The sequence below is a fragment of the Macrotis lagotis genome, chromosome 1 (genome assembly GCF_037893015.1).
Source record: "Macrotis lagotis isolate mMagLag1 chromosome 1, bilby.v1.9.chrom.fasta, whole genome shotgun sequence".
Classification (NCBI taxonomy): domain Eukaryota; kingdom Metazoa; phylum Chordata; class Mammalia; order Peramelemorphia; family Peramelidae; genus Macrotis; species Macrotis lagotis.
The window spans coordinates 342,780,722-342,802,598 of record NC_133658.1 but is presented as its reverse complement, the minus strand read 5'-3'; the positions used below and the strand labels follow the sequence as shown (position 1 = coordinate 342,802,598).

Below are 21,877 nucleotides of genomic sequence, written 5' to 3'. Positions count from 1 at the left end.
CTACAATGTTTATAGTTGAAAACTTACTTTGATCTTTTTTTTAATGGAATCTGTAGCTTTAATGTTTGTGTAGAGGCTTCATTTAAAATTGTATAGGGAAAAGCTCTGGAACCATATTAGCTTCATGCCACATCTTAGTTCTGCCATGGAAGTCCCCTTATGCACATTTCTAATCTTTTCCCCATTTTGTTAAATTAGCAGTTTAAATTTTCACTATATTTCTTTGTGGGGGGAGACAACTGGGTTAAGTGTTCACGGTTTCTTAAAACACTAAACTTAACAATAAAGGCATCACCTCAAAGACACAGTCTCCCTTCCACCCCTCCCAAGGTATTACATATTTTTTTTAAAAAGCTTTTTTGATTAAAAATCCAAAAAGCAATGATAGAATAGATAAGTAGGGAACAAAAATATCTAACCTCCAAACCCCAAGACAACTTGCAAAATATAAGCAATCTAAATTTATTCCTTTGGACAGAGCATCCACATGCAAAGGTATAATTCCCCATGTGGACAGAGCAAAAAGAAAAATGAGGAGGACAAAGAGAAAAAAGTAGTAGCAGTGCTCAATTGAAACTGGTCTCTTGGATCTCCAAGGGAGATGGCTACTACTAGTATAGATGGTTGTTTATTTTTTGTTCTGGTAGAAGATCAATGATATACTAGGAGGGTATTGTCTTGACTTGAAATTTTTAGTTGGATTTAAGTGAAACAGAGCTGTGCAGAGCCATTAGCCCCACTCTCTCTTCCAGAATGTTCATAATCCAGTAGCAAGACATAGATGAGAATGACTGGTATTTGGACAGCTAGGTCTCGCAGAGGATAGAGCACCAACCCTGGAGTCAGGAGGATCTGAGTTCAAATCCAGACTCAGACACTTAATAATTATCTAGCTGTGTGACCTTGGGCAAGTTACTTAACCCCATTTCCTTTCAAAAACAAACAAACAAACAAACCCAGAATGACTGGTATGGCCCAGCAAAAAGATCATGTACTTCTCAGAGCCTTGAGAAAGAGATGCATTCTTAATCAAAGAAGAGATAGAAGTAATGACAAAAGAATAACTTTGATCATTTGAAACTGAAACTACCTCTATACAAGCAAAATTAATATCTATAAGATAAAGTGATTGAATGGGGGAAAATATTTCTTTTTTTAACATTTACTTATTATTTTATTTATTGCCCAATTACATGTAAAAAATTGAGTTCCAAATTCTCCCTTCCCTCCTTCTTTTTCCCCTGCCCAGAGATAGTGAGTAAATTTATGAAGATTTTACATGTGCAGTCATGCAAAACATATTTCCATATTAGTTATGTTGTGAAATAAAACATACACACCAACAAAAAAAAAAGGAAGAAAGAAAGAAAGAAAGAAAGAAAGAAAGAAAGAAAGAAAGAAAGAAAGAAAGAAAGAAAGAAAGAAAAAGAAATTTCAAAAAAGAACTCCAGTTCTTTCTCAGGAGGCAGATAACATTTTCATCATAAGTCCTTCAGAAATGTCTTGAATCATGGTATTGCTGAGATGACTAAGTTATTCATAGTTAGATGATCATCATACAGTTTTGTTACTGTGTACAATTTCACTTTACGTCAGTTCATATAAGTCCAGGTTTTTCTGTGCACATACTACTCATCATGTCTCATAGTACATTATAATATTCCATTATAAACATATGTTTAGTCATTCCCAAATTGATGGTCATCCCCTCAATTTTCATTATTCTTTTTTAACTTTCAGCTGTGCAACAGTATTTTCCAAATACCTTTAGCAATATTCATTCTGTCCATAGGTGAAAAAAATTGACAGAACTATGCTTGTAATATTTATTTAAACATTTGTTAAAATTTATTATACCTAGGACAGCTAGGTGGCACAGTGGATAGAGCACCAGCCCTGGAGTCAGGAGGACCTGAGTTCCAATATGACCTCAGACACTTAATAATTACTTATCTATGTGACCTTGGCCAAGTCAGTTAACCCTGCTGTCTTTCAAAAAATAAAAAAAATAAAAAAACTCAACATTCATTATAACTTTGAAATACTACATTTTAATTACCTTGCTTTTGTTATTTCAATTAAACAAATATATAATGTATAGAGAAAAAGTGCTAATCAACCGGGGTGATATACTATTGTTTGTTTCTGCTCTGTTTTAGGCCCAAAATTCCACAGAGATAATTATGAATGTGCTAGTGTTCCCTGAACAGTGAAACCAATAGGAGTCCAGACATAATGAACCAATAGAAATAGATTTCAATGGTTATTTAATTTACCATTTCAGAAGATATGGAAGTAAGAAGGCAAAAAGAGTTACAGTAAGTAGAATGAGTTTGATTCTGCATATGTTCCAAAATTGGTTGCTGTGGTCATGAATACATTTGCTAGTTAGTAATATAACATAATCTAGTTTGTGTACCTCTTTTATTGTTCTTATTTGAGTATTAAATGCATGAAATATTAAACTATTTCTCAGTATATCTTTTTGAGGGCAGTGAACCAGTTGCTAATTTATTTGAATTCCATCACTGCTTAGAAGTGTTTTACTTTTGATTTCCACCTCTTCCAATCCTCCTTCCCTTCTATTAGCATTCCCCCCTTCTCTTACCCCTTTCTCTCCAACTTTCCTGTAAGATTAGATAGATTTCTGTATCCAACTGAGTGTGTTTTTCCCTCCTTGAGACAATTCCAGTGAGACTGAAGTTCAAGTGTTCTCTCCACCTCCTCAGTCTTTTCATCCATGAACAGTGTGTTCACCTTTTAAAAATTTATCTTATGTTTTTCTGTCTAATCTCATGGTTTTCTTTCTTTTCTCTTAGTCTTAATTCCTCATACAGAAAAAGACTAATCTGTAAACATGTAAAATATAAATGTATATTTAACAATGTTCACCAAGCTGTTTGCTGTTGGGGGGGGTTGGAAAGGGAGGATGGAAAGAAATTGTATAATTTATAAATATGCATTAGCATGATGAATGAATGTTGAAAAACTTACATAACATATAATTAGAAAAATAAAATATCAATTGTGAATAAATGAATAAATAGATAATTTTTTAAAAGAGAGATAATGTCTAGGTTCTTTTTTTGATCATGGTCTTTGGGTAGTTCCTAAATTATTTCTCAAGGATCTATTTTCCAGATCAATTGTTTTCCTTTTTTTTTGTTTGTTTGGTTTTTTTGCAAGGCAATGAGGTTAAATGACTTGCCTGAGGTCGCATAGCTAGGTAATTATTAAGTGTCTGAAGCTTTCGAACTCAGGGCCTCCCTGACTCCAGGGCTGGTGCTCTATCCACCAGGCACCACCTACCTGCCCCCATTAATGGCTTTTCAATGAAATATTCACATTTTATGTACTTTTTTCATTCTTTTGATTTTGTTCTATTGCTTCTTGATGTTTCTGGAGTCAAACGTTTCTACTTGCCCAATTTTGATTTTTAAGGAATTATTTTCTTCAGTGAATTTTTGTACATCTTTTCCTTTGTGCCCAGTTCTGCTTTTTAAGGCATTCTTCTCCTCATTGACTTTTTTTGGATATCTTTTTTTCATCTGCTCAGTTCTACTTTTTCATGAGTTTTCTCTTCAGTAGATTTCTGTGCCTCTTTTACCATTATTTTAAGGTGTTACTTTCTTCACCAAGCAGTTGACTTTTTTCATGAATTTCTTGCATCAGAGTCATTTCTATCTTCCATTTCCCCCCTACTTCTCTAATTTGATCTTTAAAATCCTTTTTGAGCCCTTTTTGGACTTGACAGAGATTCACTTTTTTTTTTTTAGATTTCATTTAGAAAATGCTTTGACTTTGTCTTATTAGTTTGCATTTTGTTCTTCCCTTTCATCTCAGTAAGTTTCTATGGGAAGATTCTTTTTATGTTGTTGTTTGCTCACTTTTCCAGCCTATTTTGTGAATTTAAAATTATATTAAAGTAGGACTTTGCTCTCTGGGTGAATAGGATGCTGAAGTCTTTTTTTTTTTTTTAGGTTTTTGCAAATTAAGTGGTTTGCCCAAGTGGTTAAGTGGTTTGCCCAAGGCCACACAGCTAGGTAATTATTATTAAGTGTCTGAGTCAAATTTGAACTCAGGTACTCCTGACTCCAGGGGCGGTTCTCTATCCACTGCGCCACCTAGCGGCCCTGCTGTATGCAGTTGTTTTTAGAGTTAATTTTGAGGGTCTGTGTGTTTTTGGTTCTTCCAAGGTAGCATGATATGAAGAAACGTATATTTACTATCCTCCTGGACTGTGTTCTAGTCTGTGAGCTATCATAGGCCTTTTCGATTCTAGAACTGTTATCAGGGTCCTGGCTCCTCTTTGGCTATAAACTTTTCTATGCTAACCTTACTCCTTGTCCTGGGATGGCAACCTACCCAGAACTTTGATGTGGCTCCATTTTTGGACAATGCATCAGAGTTCTACACCCAGTGCCAGCAAAGGGACCCATGCAAACTTCTGACCAGTTTTTTGACTCCTATCACTTATGGACTGAGAGATCCGGCAGCCACAGTTGTTGCTTCTGATTTAGTTATCCCTAAAGCTTATTGCTATTTGCTGGTTGTGAAGAGTGCACTTCACTCTAACTCAGGTGCAAGAGATTTTTTCTGCTGAATTTCTTGTCTTGGGCTAGAAAAGTGTGCCACCTCATCCAGGATTCATCTTGAGGTTTTATTTAAAATTGGAGTGGAATTTAAGAGAGCTCAAGTGAGTTCCCTGCCTTTCCTCCACCATCTTGGTTCTGCCCTATAAAATATCTCTCTAACAAATTTTTTTGATAAGTATTTGATATCTAAGATATATAAGCAATTAATAAAATTATATAAGACTAATAATTATTCCTGAATAGATAAATGGTTTAAAAATATTAACAAATAATTCTCAAAAAGAATTGCAAAGCATTTACATCCATATTTTTTAAATGGGGCAGCTAGGTGCCGCAGTGGATAGATCACTGGCCCTAGAGTCAGGAGGACCTGAGTTCAAATCAGCCTCAGACACTTAATAATTGCCTAGCTGGGTGACCTTGGGCAAGTCATTCAACCTCATTGCCTTAAAATAAAAATAAATTTTTTTTAAAATAATATTCAATATTTTTAAAATGCTTTAAATGACTGAAAATGAAAGGAATGAAAATGGAAATGACTCTGATGTTTCACATCACATACTGAAATGGACAAAAGTGACAAAATGGTAAAAGTCAACATTGAAGGGATTGTAAATAGACAAGGACATCAATATATTGTTGGTGGAACTATGAAATGGTACAATTTTGGAAAGTATTGTGGAATTATGCAAATAAAGAATTAAAATATCCATGGAATGATCAGATCCAAAGACTCCATTATTGGATTTTTACCCTAAGGAAATATTGACAAGAAAAACATTCTCATATACTCCAAAATAAAAGATTTTGACTTTAAAGTAGGAAAAAGATAATTTAAAGTTTTCTTTATAATTATTAATGCAATTTTATGTGTAAAATCTTTAATCCAATTTTTAGAATTTTCTATTAAAATTTACTGAATTTCCTATTGGAAACATTTAGAAGTCAATGGTTTATTTATCTCCTTGTCCTTAGATTCTTATGGTTTAATTTTTTTTCTAATTTTTTAAAAAATTTATTTATTTCAAATTTTACAATTTTTCCCCTGATCTCACTTCCCTCCCCCACCCCACCCCCACAGAAGGTAGTCTGCTAGTCTACATTGTTTCCATAGTATACAGCGATCTAAGTTGAATGTGATGAAAGAGAAATTATATCCTTAAGGAAAAAAATAAAGTATAAGAGATAGCAAAATTACATAATAAAAAAACAATTTGTTTTTTTTCTAATTAAAAGTAATAGTCGGGGCAGCTAGGTGGTACAGTGGATAGAGCACTGGCCCTTAAGTCAAGAGTACCTGAGTTCAAATCTGACCTCAGACACTTAATAATTACCTAGCTGTGTGGCCTTGGGCAAGCCACTTAAAACCCCATTTGCCTTGCAAAAAAAAAAAAAGTAATAGTCTTTGGTCTATGTTCAAACTCCACAATTCTTTCTATGGATACAGATGGTATTTTCCATTGCATATATCCCAGAATTGTCCCTGATTGTTGCATTGATGGAATGAGCAAGTCCATTAAGGTTGATTATCACCCCCATGTTGCTAACAGTCTAATCTTATTGCTTTCTCAATTTACTATTTTATTAAATTTAAATTTTTTTTCATCTTTATCTTAGTACTCTCTTTTGGGGATAAATCTATCTGTGGACATATATTTGTATGTAAATATGGTATATATATGTGTGTGTGTGTGTGTGTGTGTATAGATTTTAATATATATATATATATATATATATATATATATATTTATTTATTTATTTATTATCCTGAAAGCATGATATACTTTAAAGACCTAATCTTGTGTATGAGTATGCATCTTTTAGCAAGGGAATGGTAAGTTTCCTTTACCTAGTTGCTTAGGTTATGGAGTTAACCACAAATTCAAATTATAAGTAAGATTTTTTTAATACTTCCATATTATATTAGATGTTTTAATATTGATCTGTTAATTGATTTAGTATTGCAACAACAAAATTTTCACTGTTAACTCTATCTAATTATAGGAATTTGCTATGAAAAGAAAAAGGAGGGACATGGTTATGATAATATCAAGACCATTCCTTCAAGGGCATACATTAAGCTGTCAAAAACCATAATGGGAAAAATGTCCTTAGCTTTCTTTGATTCTAAATAGGAGTCATAATTAATAGCTAATCTTAAGCAAAGATCCACAGAATTCATAGAATATCATAGCCAGGTTCATAATTTGGGAATGGAAAATTTCCATTGACAAAGAAAATAGCACAATTGGAAAATTGAGTAGGGAATCTTACTTTTGCCTTTTTAATCTTATCCTCTCAACTTTCCCCAGTCACAGACATTTACAGAATTTACACAGAATTTGCCTGTAGCAGTTCTTAGACCACATTCCCTTTGGATAGCATTTGACATTCCCCTTGAATGGTGTCCTATTGGCTTAATGACAATTCAGACAATAACTGAAATCAAAACTCAGAATAATATCAAGTTACAATCTCATGAGATTTTACTTCAAATAGTAAAACTTGACCAATCATAGTTTAAAATTAGGTTATTATTATTTTTCTCATGTTTCAATAACAATTAACAAGTATATATTATTTATCCTACAATTATAAATTAAGAATAATCACATTCTGGAAGCTTATGCATACAGTTAACACATGATAGTTCACTCAAAAACCCCAGGAAAATATTGACTAAAGTAAATCTCCAGATTAATTTATCCCTATACCTATTAACAGCTAAGGCAAAATTGAAATCTTTGAATCTAAGGTTTATTGGTTCAAAGATGAACTTCAATACACAAAATTTATTAATATATATAATATTTACTAGTGATGATCAAATCATCTCAAGTGAAATTCATATTTTACTATAAATGAATTTGTAAGTCTCCCCACTTTGATTCGGAGTGGTCATAGTTTGTAAACTTCAGCACTTTAGAATTTTATGATATGCTATCATCAGGGCTAATAAAATCTCAAGGCCTTGTCCACAAAGAAAGTTCCAAGGAACATCACAGATAAGGATAAATAAAGAGGCTTTTGCTACTTTTCTCCCAGTAGTAAGTTACTATTATCATCCATTTTAAAGCAAAATATCCCCCATTATTATTTAACAGCTTGCAAATATTTTGGCCACATTCTGTTAACAGCTCAATTCATAATTTAATAGCATCCAAATTAAAAAGAGATTGTTTTAGAAAAACATTTCTGATACAAGGGCTTCACAAATTTCACAAAACAAGAAAAATAAGAAATCTAGTAATAATATAAACAATACTATGGATTTCTAAAACATAACACAAAACTTTTTTGTCAGTCAAATAATATCAATTTGTTTGAATGAATTACCAAATCCTCATATAAAAATAAGTGACCATCAGACATGCTATATACAAATCACATACAAAACTCAATATAGTCATCACATTAAAAAAATTAATAGCTAATATTTATAGAGTGTTTACTATATAAGCAAGGCACTGTGCTAAGCACTTTAAAATTGTTATGTCATTTGATCCTCACACTACCCTGGGAGGTAATTTACAGATTAAGAAGCTTTGGTAAACTGAGGTGAAGGTCACAAAACTAATAAATTTCTGAGACCAAAGTCAGATTTTTCTAATCCATTCCAAATAGCAAATGCATTTTTCATTACATCTGATTTACCACAATTATCCTAATAGGAAAAAGTATCTCATTGTAAATGAAATCAAAATATAATTTAGTTTCAGTACAAACTTCCACCAAATCAAAAGAAATCTGAATTTGCAATCACAAATGATAATATTCTCAGTGTAATCAAATTCTTCTCAAACTTCTTTCCAAACTCCAAGCCCTTTACTTTAAACTCTCTAGTCACACTTAGTGAAAAGTCTTCAGCTTTAACTTTCTACCCATTCTCGTCCTATATCTACTTAAACTTGTGTCTTGAAATTTTTTTTTCTGTTTAGTGGACTTTGATTAAAACCTACACCTTCAAAATTAACTTTTCATTTTATACTCTGATTCTTCACTTCTCTTTACCTTCACTGCTTTAAGTCCATCCTATTATTTCATAATCATATTCTTGTCTAACATTCTACTGAATCTCTCCTGTACAGATTTCCTTATAGAATAACAATTGCTAAATCTTTACTTCTTAAATTGCATAGTGAGAAGATTAAATTGGTTCTGAATAATTTTTATTGATCCTATTCACAATTAATTGATTTTGCCTTGTAACTGCCCAAATCATGATTCTTTGTCTCTAAGCTTAGTGCAGAGATTCAGCTGACCTGAAATGAATTAAATTTAGATATTCAATTCTTCTGCTAATCTCTTTTCCGTTCTTGCCTAAAGGAAATCTGTTAACTTTGAATAATGTGGGTAGATACCAGGGGATGTGGTCTAGTGTCTTATACTATCTAGTTATCCTTCAAGGATGTCAGATTTACTATCCAAAGAAGTATATATTCTACTATCTCTAACCTTGCAGCTGTTCTCAAATACTGAACTTTTCTTAGTTGTAGGAGGGAAGAAAGAGGTTGTTGCTAACCACTCATTCCCAATTTTCTTTCTTTCTTTTTTTTTTTGGTAATGGAGTTAAGTGAGTTGCCCAAGGTCACACAACTAGATAATTATTAAGTGTCTAGGGGCAGCAAAATGTTACAGTGCCTAGAGCACCAGCCCTGGAGTTAAGAGGATCTGAGTTCAAATCTAGTCTCAGACAATTAAGACCTTGGGCAACTCACTCAACCCCATTTGCCTTGTAAAAAAAAATATTAAGTGTCTGAGTTAATATTTAAAACTCAGGTCCTCCTGATTCCAGAGCCAGTGCTCCAGCCACCTGTACCACCTAGGTGCCCCTATTCCCAATTTTCAGCCAATCATATTATTTCCCATACCTCAACTATGTAACCATACATATTGTATTTATCCCCAAGAGGATGCAAAGAAATTATACATTTCCTTACTTAATCTTGTTTTGTTCTTTGTTCTGTGATTATAAAGAGGAGTTGCATCTCATTTGATCTAGTGGGTCTCAAGCAAGGCAAACACCTATTCTGTTATTAGGTTTGTTCCCTGTTAATAAAATGAAATGTATTCAGGGAAAAAAAAGTGCTTTAATCTATTTTTGTTGAACTTTACTCATGACAATAGCCCATTTCAATTTAGGGTGCCTTAGCTCCTAGTTGACCTAAACAATTAAATTCTGTTGAATCATTTCAAACCAGTTCAGTTCTGCTTATTTTCTAGTAGATGAAATCAACTTCTTGAACAATACTTCTATTTCCTTCCAAGAAAAGGAGAGAGGTATGTGTTGCTTGTACTTAATCTTAATCCTAGCTGCAAACCTCTAAAGGTTTGCACAAAGAAGTAATTATAATCTGTAAATTTACAGTAAAGATATTGCATTTCATTACAAATTTTGTCTTTTAATTCATTTCTAATGCCATAAATTTCTACAAACCAGGAAAAATATTTCCTTCTTTTTCTTGTCTGTCTTTATCTCTACAATCTCCAACTTTGTCAGGGTTTTAAAGTCAGAAAGAATTTCAAAGTTTTCCTTTTTATCTCCCACTGAAAGTTTAATTTAAAAAAAAATCAGTGAAATTAAGCTCTTGCTTTAATATTACCAATAGCTAGAAGAGTTTTTTTGAAACTCTATCCTACTCCCCTTTGGTGCTGTGTTGTAGGGTTTTTTTTTAAATAGGTGATGAGGCATTTCTTTTCTTTTCAAAGTTCTCCAAGATCTTATTCATGCTAGAGAACTTCTGAAATAGAAGCCCCATCAAGCCCAAATCATTGTCTTCATAACACTCTTTCTGAAATTTGCCAAAATCTTTACTTCCTTCTTCTCTGATTTTTCCCCACTAAAGTGGTTTCTTAAGCATGCCAAGTTTCCCCCCACCCACCCCTTCCCATTATGTCTCTGTCAAGTCCCTCTTAGAACTCTATTCTTAGACAGTCCTTCAGTATTGAGATTTTTCCTAATCCCAGGGGACTCTATCAGTTTATTAGAGGTAGTTCCCATTATACCTCAATCAATACTCTCTTCCCTTCTTTGAGGTTGCAGTCTGGATGAAGTTCGGGATGCCATGGAGATCTAAGATCCTTCCTGAGGAAGCCCCTTGGGTTAAGATTTCTACTGGAACCTCTAGGATGTTCCTTTGTTGAAGGCCAATTGTCATATGGAGACTCATGCTTTCCTCTTAGATGACTCACCAGAACTGTTAGTGAAAATAAAGTCACTAAGTTACTTCTAGACCATTATTTATTTAGTAAGACATGTGCAGAAACAAATCAGGTCCAAGACTCTCAGTCAGTGCAGGGACCTGCAAGCTCAAGACTTTGGCTTCTAATCAATTTTCAAATAGTAGAAGAGGGGAACAGAAATGCATCAGCCAAGCTGTAATTTGATCAAAACTTGTGCTGATGTCTCATGAGTGGGTAGGCTTTAAAGAAAGCATTTGAAGAATTTGAAATTCAAAAATGTCAATGTTTATAGGTGAAACTCAATAGTCACAAAACTGAGTCACTTTGGCATAACAGAAGCAAGTAGAGAATAAATAGGGTATGGTTGAACCAGATTACTCAGGGGTCAAAATCAGAAAAAGAGGAGCGTATAGCCAGAACAAGGGTGATGACTTGGGAAAAATTAGTGACAGGTGGAGAGATTGGAATGTGATGGTGAGGAAGAAGAGGTATAGGAGTAGTAAGGCAGAGAAAATACTGAATGACAAAAGGTAAATGCAGAGTTCTTGAATATGTAAATGGAACACATGTGGGTGATGGCAGGATCAATGATATGACAATCCTTGTGTGAAACCGAGGTAGAATAGAGGAGTATGTCATGGAAGTTGAAAAGATTGGGAAATTGGGAGGTTAGCTTATTCAACAAGTATGTTGAAATCTCCTAGTATGAAGACAGAAGCTGAGGTAGTGAGGAAGACTATGAATCAAGCACTGCATTCATGAAGAAAGAAGGGAGAATGACTTGGAAGTTGGTAGAGAACAGATACTGGGATCTGGATTAGTAGAAAAATTTGGGTAATGTGAACCTCAAAGGAGAAAAGGTTTCTGAGTGACGTGGTAGAAAGTGGTTCTGTAATGGTTGTAGGGAACCAGGAGATTTCTAATTCCCATCCTGGTAACACTGGGGAATATGAAAGATGATACAACTAGAGCTGGAAAGGATGGCCAGTCATGCATTTCACTTCATGGGGAACCAGGTCTAAATGAGTGAGAGAAGACACAAAAGTACTGTAAAACAAGTTATTAGTACTATTATTGATTATTGTCTATTAATTATAGAAGTCTAAAATGCATTATTGAAGAGGTGGGTAGATCTGGTGTGTAGTCTTCTGGTAAGGAGTTAGGGTTGAAGTAGATCAGAATGAGACATATTTTATGCATTAAAAAGAAAACAACAGTATATAAACCAGGATAAATGATTATATAATCTGATTTCTAATTGGAGGAGAGATTAAAGGCTTTCTGAGTTGGAAGGAGGAGAGAAAACAGATGCAATTCCTTGAAACAGAAAAAGAGGTATTCCACTTTTCCTGCCAATTATCTGTATTCAATCAGAGAAACAAAGAAACAGTAATTAATTGACCAAAAAGAGGCCAGTTTTAAAATAAGACAAATGGCTAGCTTGATATTTATAACTGTGAGGAAACTCCTTGCATAAATCTTCAACTCTGACTGGGACTTGGTCAGGATAACCCCAGATCCTTAGTTAAGAGTCTCTAAGCAACAGGTTAAGGTAGTCTAGCTTCCCAGTCACACAGGGCTAGGTTCAAATAATGCAGTAAGGTTTTCTCTCAAAATAGAAATTGAACTAGATCCATAATTGAATAGTAAGGGAACTGAGCTAGTTCCAGAATTGAGTCACAAGATAGACTGAATGTGGTTCACTCAATTCCCACAAATCCTACAATGTATATGTTGTCTCCTTCATAGAACATATACTCCTTAAGGACAGGGATCATGTTACCCTTGCCTTTTTATCCCTAAAACCTAGTACAATATCTAGAATGCAGTTGTGCTTAACTTTACTGAGTAATCTAAGACTATGGACAGAATCAGGAAGGAAGAGCAAATTATACTTTTGGGGGGAAGTATTTAAATTTTATATTTTTAAATAATAAAAAATTGATTTTCTCTCCCTCCAAACCTTTCACTACCACTGGAAAAAAAAATAAAAACAAAGCTTTGCAACAAATAGGTTTTAAAATAAATTTCTATATTGACTGTGTAAAAAAAATGATGTTTCATTTGTATCCTGAATTCACTACCTCTCTATTAGCAAGTTTCATCATAAATTCTCTAGAGTCATGATTGGTCAAAAGCTTTCCAAATTCTTTGTTTGGATTGAAGGAACTGATAAATGAATAAACCATTTAGTAAGTACTTACTGTATGTAAAGAACTGTGCTAAAAACTGAGGATATAAAAAGAAAAGTAAGATGGTTCCTGCTTTCAAGAAGTTTATATTCTAAGAGGGGAGACAACACAAATGAAAAACTTTAGCTTCTGGCCAGATGGAAAAGTCCAATGGTTCATAGGGTGTTGCAGCAAAGTCAATGATAATTCCTCTTCTTTTTTTTTAATTATTTAAGGCAATGGGATTAAATGACTTGCCCAAGGTCACACAGCTAGGCAATTATTAAGTGTCTGAGGTCAGATTTGAGCTCAAGTCCTCTTGACTCCAGGACCAGTGCTCTATCCACTGCACTACCTAGCTGCCCTATGATGAATCTTCTTTAATATCATCTTCCACTGATAAAAATCATATCTGTTTCTAATGTTGAGCCATATGATAATGCCAAAGACTTTAATAATAAGAATTTTCCTTTCTGAGTCTTCTATACTATTCAGGAGTTGATGTAAGACTGCAACTCCACAGGGAATGGTGGCTCAGGTCTGTGACTTTCTGGGATGATGTCTGAGGACAGTGGGCTAGAAGCATGGGTAGTGCCAATCCTAGGTTCAGGCTCCTGGGCTATCTTCATCAGGGTCTGAAGGGAGATGATGTTCAAGATGGTAATGCTGTTTTGACTTGCCTAGTATCCTGTCTCTCCTTTAGGATACCTTGCTATTTCAGCAAAGTTGGCTGCTTTGACCCAAAATACTATTTTTGTAGTGTTTTGTTATATAAATTGTTTTCTTGATTCTGCTCATTTCACTGTGGATTAGTTCATATGTCTTCCCAGGTTTCACTGACACTATTTCTTTCTTTATTCCTTACAACATAATAGGTTTCTGTTACATTTATATAACCTAATGTGCTCAGCTATTTCCCCAATAGCTACTTTAAAAAAAAAGAGAGAGAAATACTAGAAATATTTCATACATATAAGTTCTTTGATTTTCTTAAGATTGAGACACAGTAGTGGTATCATAATTCAGTAATTTTGGGGCAAAGTTCCAGAGTAAATATTTGTTGTCATTTCCCTTTTCCTCTTCCATCTCCTTTAGGTGAGGAAAACCCCGCTTCCTTCTCAGAGCCTCAGGACCAGACATTGGTGAGGACAGGTGTTGCTATCTTGGATGACCACGAGGTGTCGCCATCAGGTCAGTTTTGGACTTTCAAGTCAGCTTGCATGGGTCTAAGTCCCAGATTGTTTGGAATCAGAGACTATCATTTTTTTTTTTTTACATTTATATTCTCCACCTCCAACATAGGACCTTGCACATATTAATTATTTAATAAATGTCATATGTTTAGTAAGAAAACTACTTTTTCCTATTTTATGTTTAGGGAATGAATGGAGAACAGCTAAGATTTACAAAGAGGAGTGCTCTGTAAAAGGTAATTTCAGTGACCCATAGAACGGTGTTTCTCTGATTTAAGGAGAAGATGGATCACAAATACATGATGTGGAGAGGTGGGGGCAGCAAGTATTTCTTCCGAAAAAGTGCTAAGAGGTGTTAGGAGACTGTGAGCTCAAAAAAGCAGCCACCAAAACTAATGTTTCTTTGAGGTTCATTAAAAGAAACATAGTGTCTACAACTATGGAACCCTTTGGCCCTTTATACATTGCCCTGGTCAGACCATTTTGAGGTTGTATTTAGATCTGGAGACAATATTTTAGCAAGACTACTGATAAGCTGGTGAATGTCCAAAATACAGCGACCAAGAAGGTTTGAGGCCCTAGAGATCATTCTATATGAGAATCAATTGAAGGAAATAATAAAAGCTAGCGTTTATATGACAGTTGAAGTTTTGGAACATCCATAGGCAATCTACTGGTTAGCTATCCCTCACATATATTATATGATCAGAGCTTCTTTTTTTTTTTGTTAGGTTTTTGCAAGATAAATGGGGTTAAGTGGCTTGCCCAAGGCCACACAAGCTAGGTGTCTGTTAAGTGTCTGAGACCAGATTTGAACCCAGGTACTCCTGACTCCAGGGCTGGTGCTTTATCCACTACGCCAACTAGCCTCCACTATGCCAACTAGCCGCCCCAACGCCACCTAGCTGCCCCTGATCAGAGCTACTTGACCATCCTTTATGATACTGCCCCTGTTCAGCCTTCATATTGTGTCTCAGCCCACCCAGACTCATCATGCTCCTCTCCATAGCCCTGTAAAATACTTCAGGGTAGTTATTATGTCCTGGGAATCATGCCATGACTTTACAAGGCTCAATCAATTAATAAATATTTATTATTAAACACCTTCTACATTCTAGGCACTGTGCTTATCAAATATTACATCATTTGATCTTCATAACATTCATATGAGATAAATGCTATTTATTATCATCCCCACTTCACAGATGAGGAAACCAAGTCAGACAAAAGTCAAGTGACTTGCTCGGGATCATACAGTTAGTAAGTGCTACAGCTAGATTTGAACACAGGTCGTCTTAATTCTAGTCAATGAGCCACCTAACTGCCAAATGAAACAAAGTAAATTCTAGAGAAGGGAATACTTAGTTTTGAGATATGATAGCTGTCTTTTAGTATTGTTGTTATTTAATCAGTCATGTTCTACCCTTTGTGACCCTATGGACTATAGAATAAGGCCCTTTTATCCTTTCATTTGACTTTCCAGTGAATAATCTGAATTAATTTCTTTAGGTATTGAAGTCCAAAGGACACTCTTTATGGTCCAAAGGATGCTCAAAAGTCTTCTCCAGCACCACAATTTGAAAGTGTTGATTCTGTTGTGCTCAGTTTTCCTTATAGATCAATTCTCACAGTCATTCATTGCTACAAGAAGAAATCATAGCTTTGATTATATGGACTTTTGTTGGCAAGGTGATGTCTCTGCTTTTTAGTGTTCTGTCTAGATCTGCCATAGCTTTCCAACCAGGGAACAAATGTGTTTTTTTTTAATTTCATGGTCACAGTTGTCATCTGAAGTGATCTTTGAACCCAAAAATAGAAAATCTGATAATGCTTCCATTTCCTTTCTCTCTATTTGCCAAGAATTGATGGGACCAATTGGGGCCCAAGATGTTTGAAAGATAACGGAGAACACCATGATAAGTGTAAATGGTTAAGACACCTTATAAAGAGGAATACTTGAGAGGTCAAAAAATGTAACTGAATATGTATTGGGAATGAAGGATAGCTAACTAGTAGATACCCCTGCTGTGTCCATTGGTATTTTTTTATTTTTGATAAATATGTATACAGATTAGTCATTTTCAGGATGAGGAATTAGGATTAAGAGAAAGGATACATAAAAGATAATTTTTATAAAGTGTTCATCAGATTCTGAAGGTTGTTTTTTGTTTTGTTTTGTTTTTCTTCCTCTAGATTGGGATAACATTGTCCATAGCCTGTCTAATTTGGTTGTCTTAGCTCTCTGAACTGTTGAGAGGAGCTGCTTCCATCACGTTTGGTCATCTCACAATGTTCTTGTTAATGTGTACATCGTTCTCTTGGTTCTGTTCCCTTCACTCAGCATCAGATCCTATATAGCATTCCATGCTTCTCTAGATTCCGACCATTTATGATTTCTTATAGAACAGTAATATTCCATAGTATTGGAATGCTGCATTGGGTGGCTAGGTGGCTCAGTGGATAAAGCACAGGCCCCAGAGTTAGGAGTACCTGGGTTCAAATCCAGTATCAAACACTTAATAATTACCTAGCCGTGTGGCCTTGCACAAGCCACTTAACCCCATTTGCCTTGCAAAAAAAAAAAACTAAAAAAATATTCCATAGTATTCATGGACCATAATTTGTCTAACCATTCCTCAATTGATGGGCATCCCCCTCCCCTTTAAAATACTAGTAGTTAATTACATCAGGGTTCAACTAAATCTGTGCTTCATTTAAGAAGAGGTTAAGTACCTTGGGTGGGGTTAAAAGAATATAGACCTGGGGGGAGGGACACAAATAATTCAAGAAATTATTTGGCTTTGGATGATACTTTGGCTCTTGAGGGAGATTATGTATCTTTGGAGGGTACTTGAAAGGGGGGTAAGGTAAAAATGATTATAACTATAATTTGATGTAATTTGAGACAATGATGCTTATCAAGCAATCAATCTGTGATGATACTTTGATAACAATATGAGCTTAACAAAAAAAATCAAATATTCAAACTGTGATTGATGATATCTGATTAATAGTACTAGAGTGATAAATAACACCAGGTGTAGAGGCACAAAGATTTATAATTTTAGAGGGAGAGAAGGGAAAGTGTGAACACTGAGTAAATTCTATTCAATAGTTTTGACCCAAAAAGGGAATAAAATACATTCCCACTTGGGTTTAAAAATCTATCCTAATCTACAGGGAAGAGGGAGGGGAAAGGGAAAGATAAGGGGAAAAGAGACTGATAAAAGAGAAGGTACAGGTATAAGTGAAAATAAACTGAAAATTTAAATTTTAAAAGAAAAATCAAAGGGGAAAGAGTAAAATTTTAGTGAGGAGAGGAATAAGAGAAAAATATAAATGAAGAAAGATAGCATCGAGGGAAATACAGAATTAGTAATCTTAACTGTAAATGTGAATTAGGGGTGGCTAGGTGGGGCAGTGGATAAGGAGTACCTGGGTTCAAATCTGGTCTCAGACACTTAGTAATTACCTAGCTGTGTGGCCTTGGGCAAGCCACTTAACTCCATTTGCATTGCAAAAAAACTAAAAAAAAGTGAATGGGATGGACTGTCCCATAAAATGGGAGCAGATGGTAGAATGGATTAAAAACCAGAATCCTACAATATGTTTTTTACAAGAAACACATTTGAAGCAGAGAGATACACAGAGGGTAAAGGTAAAAGATTGGAGCAAAATATATTATGCCTCAGCTGAAGTAAAGAAAAAATCAGGGGTAGCTATCCCCATCCATTGGTATTTGAACAGTGTCAAGAATGCTAGGGTGATGGACTATGATTGGTATTCTGGAATGTGCTACTTCTTCTTTGGGATATTGAAATCACATGGTGAAGAACTAGGTTTAGACTGGCATTGGGAGGCAGTAGGAGCAGTACTATAGACTATGATTAGAAATCACAGAGAAGCAGGAACTAGGAGTCAAGGGTACAGACACTGGAGAAGCTAATTTAGGTTTTAAGAAAAATATTACAGGTATGTGATATACACCTGAAATTGTTGCTATCAAGGAAACTGAGGCTCTTAAGTTCAGGGATTCTGAACTGCAGGGGACAAGTCTAAATTAAATTCAACATTAATGTTTGTAATTAATATGAGCTTCTGGGACAGTGGAAGGGAGCAGTGGAGGACTTTGGCCAGAAATGAAACAGGTCAAATTTTTCTTGCTAATCAGAGCATAGTCAATACTTTCACTTCCAGCATAGCAGAGATAGACCCATTCTATGTAAAATGTTCCCATTTTCATTTGTTCTTAGAGATTGTTGGGGTGATAGAGAGTTTAAGTTACTTTTTGTAATATGTTCTAAATTTGAACAGCTAGGTGGCATAGTGGATAGGAAGAGTGCTAAGCTTGGAGTAAGGAAGAATCATTTTCCTGAGTTCAAATCTGATCTTCAATGCTAATTAGCTGTGTGATTGGTAAGTCATTTAATCTTTGCTTCAGTGTCTTCATCTGTAAAATGAGTTGGAGAAGGAAATGGATGATAAACCACTCCATTATTTTTGCAAGAAATCCCTAAAAGGGATCACCAAGAGTGGGCATGATTGAAAAATAACTGAACAATAACATTTCAAGATTTTTTCCCTCTTTAGCATAGTTTCAGCAAAGTTATGTGTGATCTTGACTAAGGTTCTTTGGTACTTGAACTCTTTTTTCTCTCTATATGAAAAGGATTTTTTTCTTAGATTTGAAAACTGGACTTTTTTTTGCTACAGTGTTTCTGAATATTTTAAATCTGGAATTTCTTTCAGGAGGTGATCAGTGAATTCACTATATTTTCTTGTTTGAATAAAACTGAGCAGTTTTCTTTTATGATTTCTTAAAATATAGTATCCTAGTCATGGTCTTCAAGGATACCTGATGATTTAAATTATTTTTCCTCAATCTGTTTTCTAGGTAAGTTATTTTTAATAGTAGCAAGTCATTTAACTTCTCTCTGCCTCAGTTTCCACAGTGAGTAAAATAATAATAATAATGATGATGATGATGATGATGATGATTACAGTTTCCCTGAAGGGTAGTTGTAAGGATCAAACAAGATAATTATAATTTACCTGGCACATTTGTTGTCATTCAATCCTTTCAGTCACGTCTGACTCTTCATGACCCATTTAGGGTTTGCTTGGCAAAGATACTGAAGTGGTTTGCCATTTCCCTCTCCAGTTCATTTTACAAATGAGGAAACTGAGGTAAATCAGGTTGAGTGACTTGTTCAGAGTCACATTGTTGGTAAGTAAGGCTCAATTTGAATTTAGTTATTCCAGACTCCAGGCCCAGCACTCTATCTACTTTACCACCTAGCTGCTTAACTTGGCTTATAGTAGACACTAAATACTTATTTCCTTTCTTCCTAATGGTATCTACTTTATGGCAATCTCGAAGCAAAGGTAAAAATTGCTTATATGACTCTTCATTACCCCATTTGGGGTACAGGCAAAGATACTGGAATGGTTTGACATTTCCTTCTCTAACTCATTTTAGAGATGAAGAAACTGAGGCAGAGCCAAATGACTTGCCCAGGGTCACACAGATAATAAGTGGAAAAGAACTCAGGTCTTCAGGTTCAATCTTCTGACTACAGTGCCCACCTGATTAAGTTTTTATGCTGCTATTGCTGCTGCTATTGCTGAACGTGATGATGATGATGATAAAGCATAGGATTCAAGGAGTGAATGAGTTTATGAGAAAGACTCAAGACTCAGAAATACAAGGCACATATAAGTTTTATTATATAGTTGTGGAGTTATTCCAACTGGGCTAATCCTTAAGGGACAAAGCAGCTAACTGTAAAATATGTTATTTCTTAGGGAAACAAAGCAGGAAATATATGTTAAAAGCATGGGGGTTATGTCTGGATGCTCAAGGATAATTAGCTCATTTTGGATAACAATAGCTCATTTTGGATAACAGTTTGTTATCTAGATATTCTTTGTAGAACTCTAACCTGTACTTCCTTGTCCTTGTAGGATTCTCTTGGCTGCAGGGCCAGGTGTCTTATCTAATTGGCAAGATATGAGCATCCAAGGTCTGGTAGGGAGGAGAACTTTCTCAGAGATAGCAGCAAACTTTTCCCAGAGGTGGTGCAAGGCAGTTTTTTCTATAATCTATTTTCTCAGGATATACAAGAGCAGGATAGAAAGGCACAAATTTAGCTCCTTGCTCTCTAATATTTCCTTAGCATCATTGCTGCTGCTGCTGCTGCTGCTGCTGGCCAACAAGCTGGGGATACAAAGTGAAGCAAAGGGATACTTGTTAAGGTTATTATAGAGGAGATTCCTGTTTGAGTACAGATTGTTCTGCCTGTTTTCTAAGATCCCTTCCAGCTGTAAGAGTCTGATTCTGATTCAGATTCAGATCCTCCCCATTCCTTCCAATTCTGAGATTCTGTGTAAATGAGTAGGGAATCCTTCATTCTTCTTCTCACTCATTTGTGGTGGCTGTACTATAAAACCTACTTGCATTAAGCTACTCTCTAAATCTGTTTCCTTGACTATAAAATGAGGTTGTAGGACTAAATCAATCAACCAATAAACATTTATAAAGCACTAGACATTGTGTTAAGTTCCGGGGATGTATGGAGAGACATAAAATAATGCTTGCCCTCAAGTAGCTTTCAATCTAATGAGGGAAACAGCATGTAAGTAAATGCATACATAGAAAGCTATATACAGGATAAACAGGAGATAAGTATTTAAAAGAGTATTAAAAGTATAAAAAAAGACACTGGAATTAAGAGATGTGCAGAGGGCTTCCTGTAGAAGATGGGATTTTAGTTGAGACTTAAAGGAAGCGGGGCAGCTAGGTGGCACAGTGGACAGAGCGCTGGTCTAGGAGTCAGGAGGACCTGGGTTCAAATTCAACCTCAGACACTAAATAATAATGACCTAGCTGTGTGACCTTGGGCAAGCCACTTAACTCCATTTGCCTTGCAAAACCTAAAAAAAAAAAAAAAGAATAAAAAAAAGAGAGAGACATAAGGGAAGCCAGGGAGGTCTTTGGATCTGAACAGAGGAAGGAGAGAGATCCAAGCATGAGGCACAGTCAAAGAAAATGCCTGGAGCCAAGAGATAGAGTGTTGAGGACCAATGTTACAGAGTCAAAGAGTACATCTTGGGGAATAAGATGAAAGAAGACTAGAAAGGCAGAACAGAAGTAGTGATGGAGGGCTTTGAATATCAAACTGAACATTTTGTACTTGATCCTGAAGGCAATAGGGAGCCTTTAGAGTTAATTGAGTGGGGGTGAGAGAGGTAAGTTATGTGACATGGTCAGATCTGTCTTTAGAAAAATCCCTTTAGTGGCTTTTTGGAGATGAATTGGATGGGAAGAGATTTTTCAGGCAGACCTATCCACTGTAATAATCCAAGTACAAGGTGATGAACTAGATACCAGGCACTTAGAGTAAGGGGAATATCAAAGGAGAAAGGGGGCTTATTAAAGAGATGCTACAAAGATAACTTGACAGACTTTCACAACAGATTGAAATTGGGGTGTGTGTGTGAGAGATAGTAAGGGATGTATAATGATTTCTAGGTTATGAACTTGAGAATTTGAGGGACCAAGAGGATATTTTTCCCTTCCATACTAAGAGGGAAGGTAGGAGGTGGAGAGGGTTTAGTTTAGGGGGAAAGATATTGAATGAGAGGAAAGTAAAGGTGCCTATTGTAGGTGTCTTTTTAGAATTTAGCTCTAAAGGATAGACTATAGAATGATGATGATGATATTTTTAGTCCTTTG

General features: G+C 35.2%; 1 protein-coding gene across 13 annotated transcripts in view; it reads left to right on the top strand.

The window, feature by feature from the left end:
* The window catches only part of FAM110A (family with sequence similarity 110 member A), a 181,308-nt gene that overhangs the window by 112,922 nt on the left and 46,509 nt on the right, over positions 1–21,877 (top strand). For all 13 annotated transcript variants that reach the window (XR_012473677.1, XM_074211804.1, XM_074211802.1 and 10 more), the window contains 2 exons: positions 2,160–2,318; positions 14,045–14,140. The gene's annotated coding sequence lies outside the window, so the exon portion shown is untranslated. The remainder of the gene's footprint in view (positions 1–2,159; positions 2,319–14,044; positions 14,141–21,877) is intronic.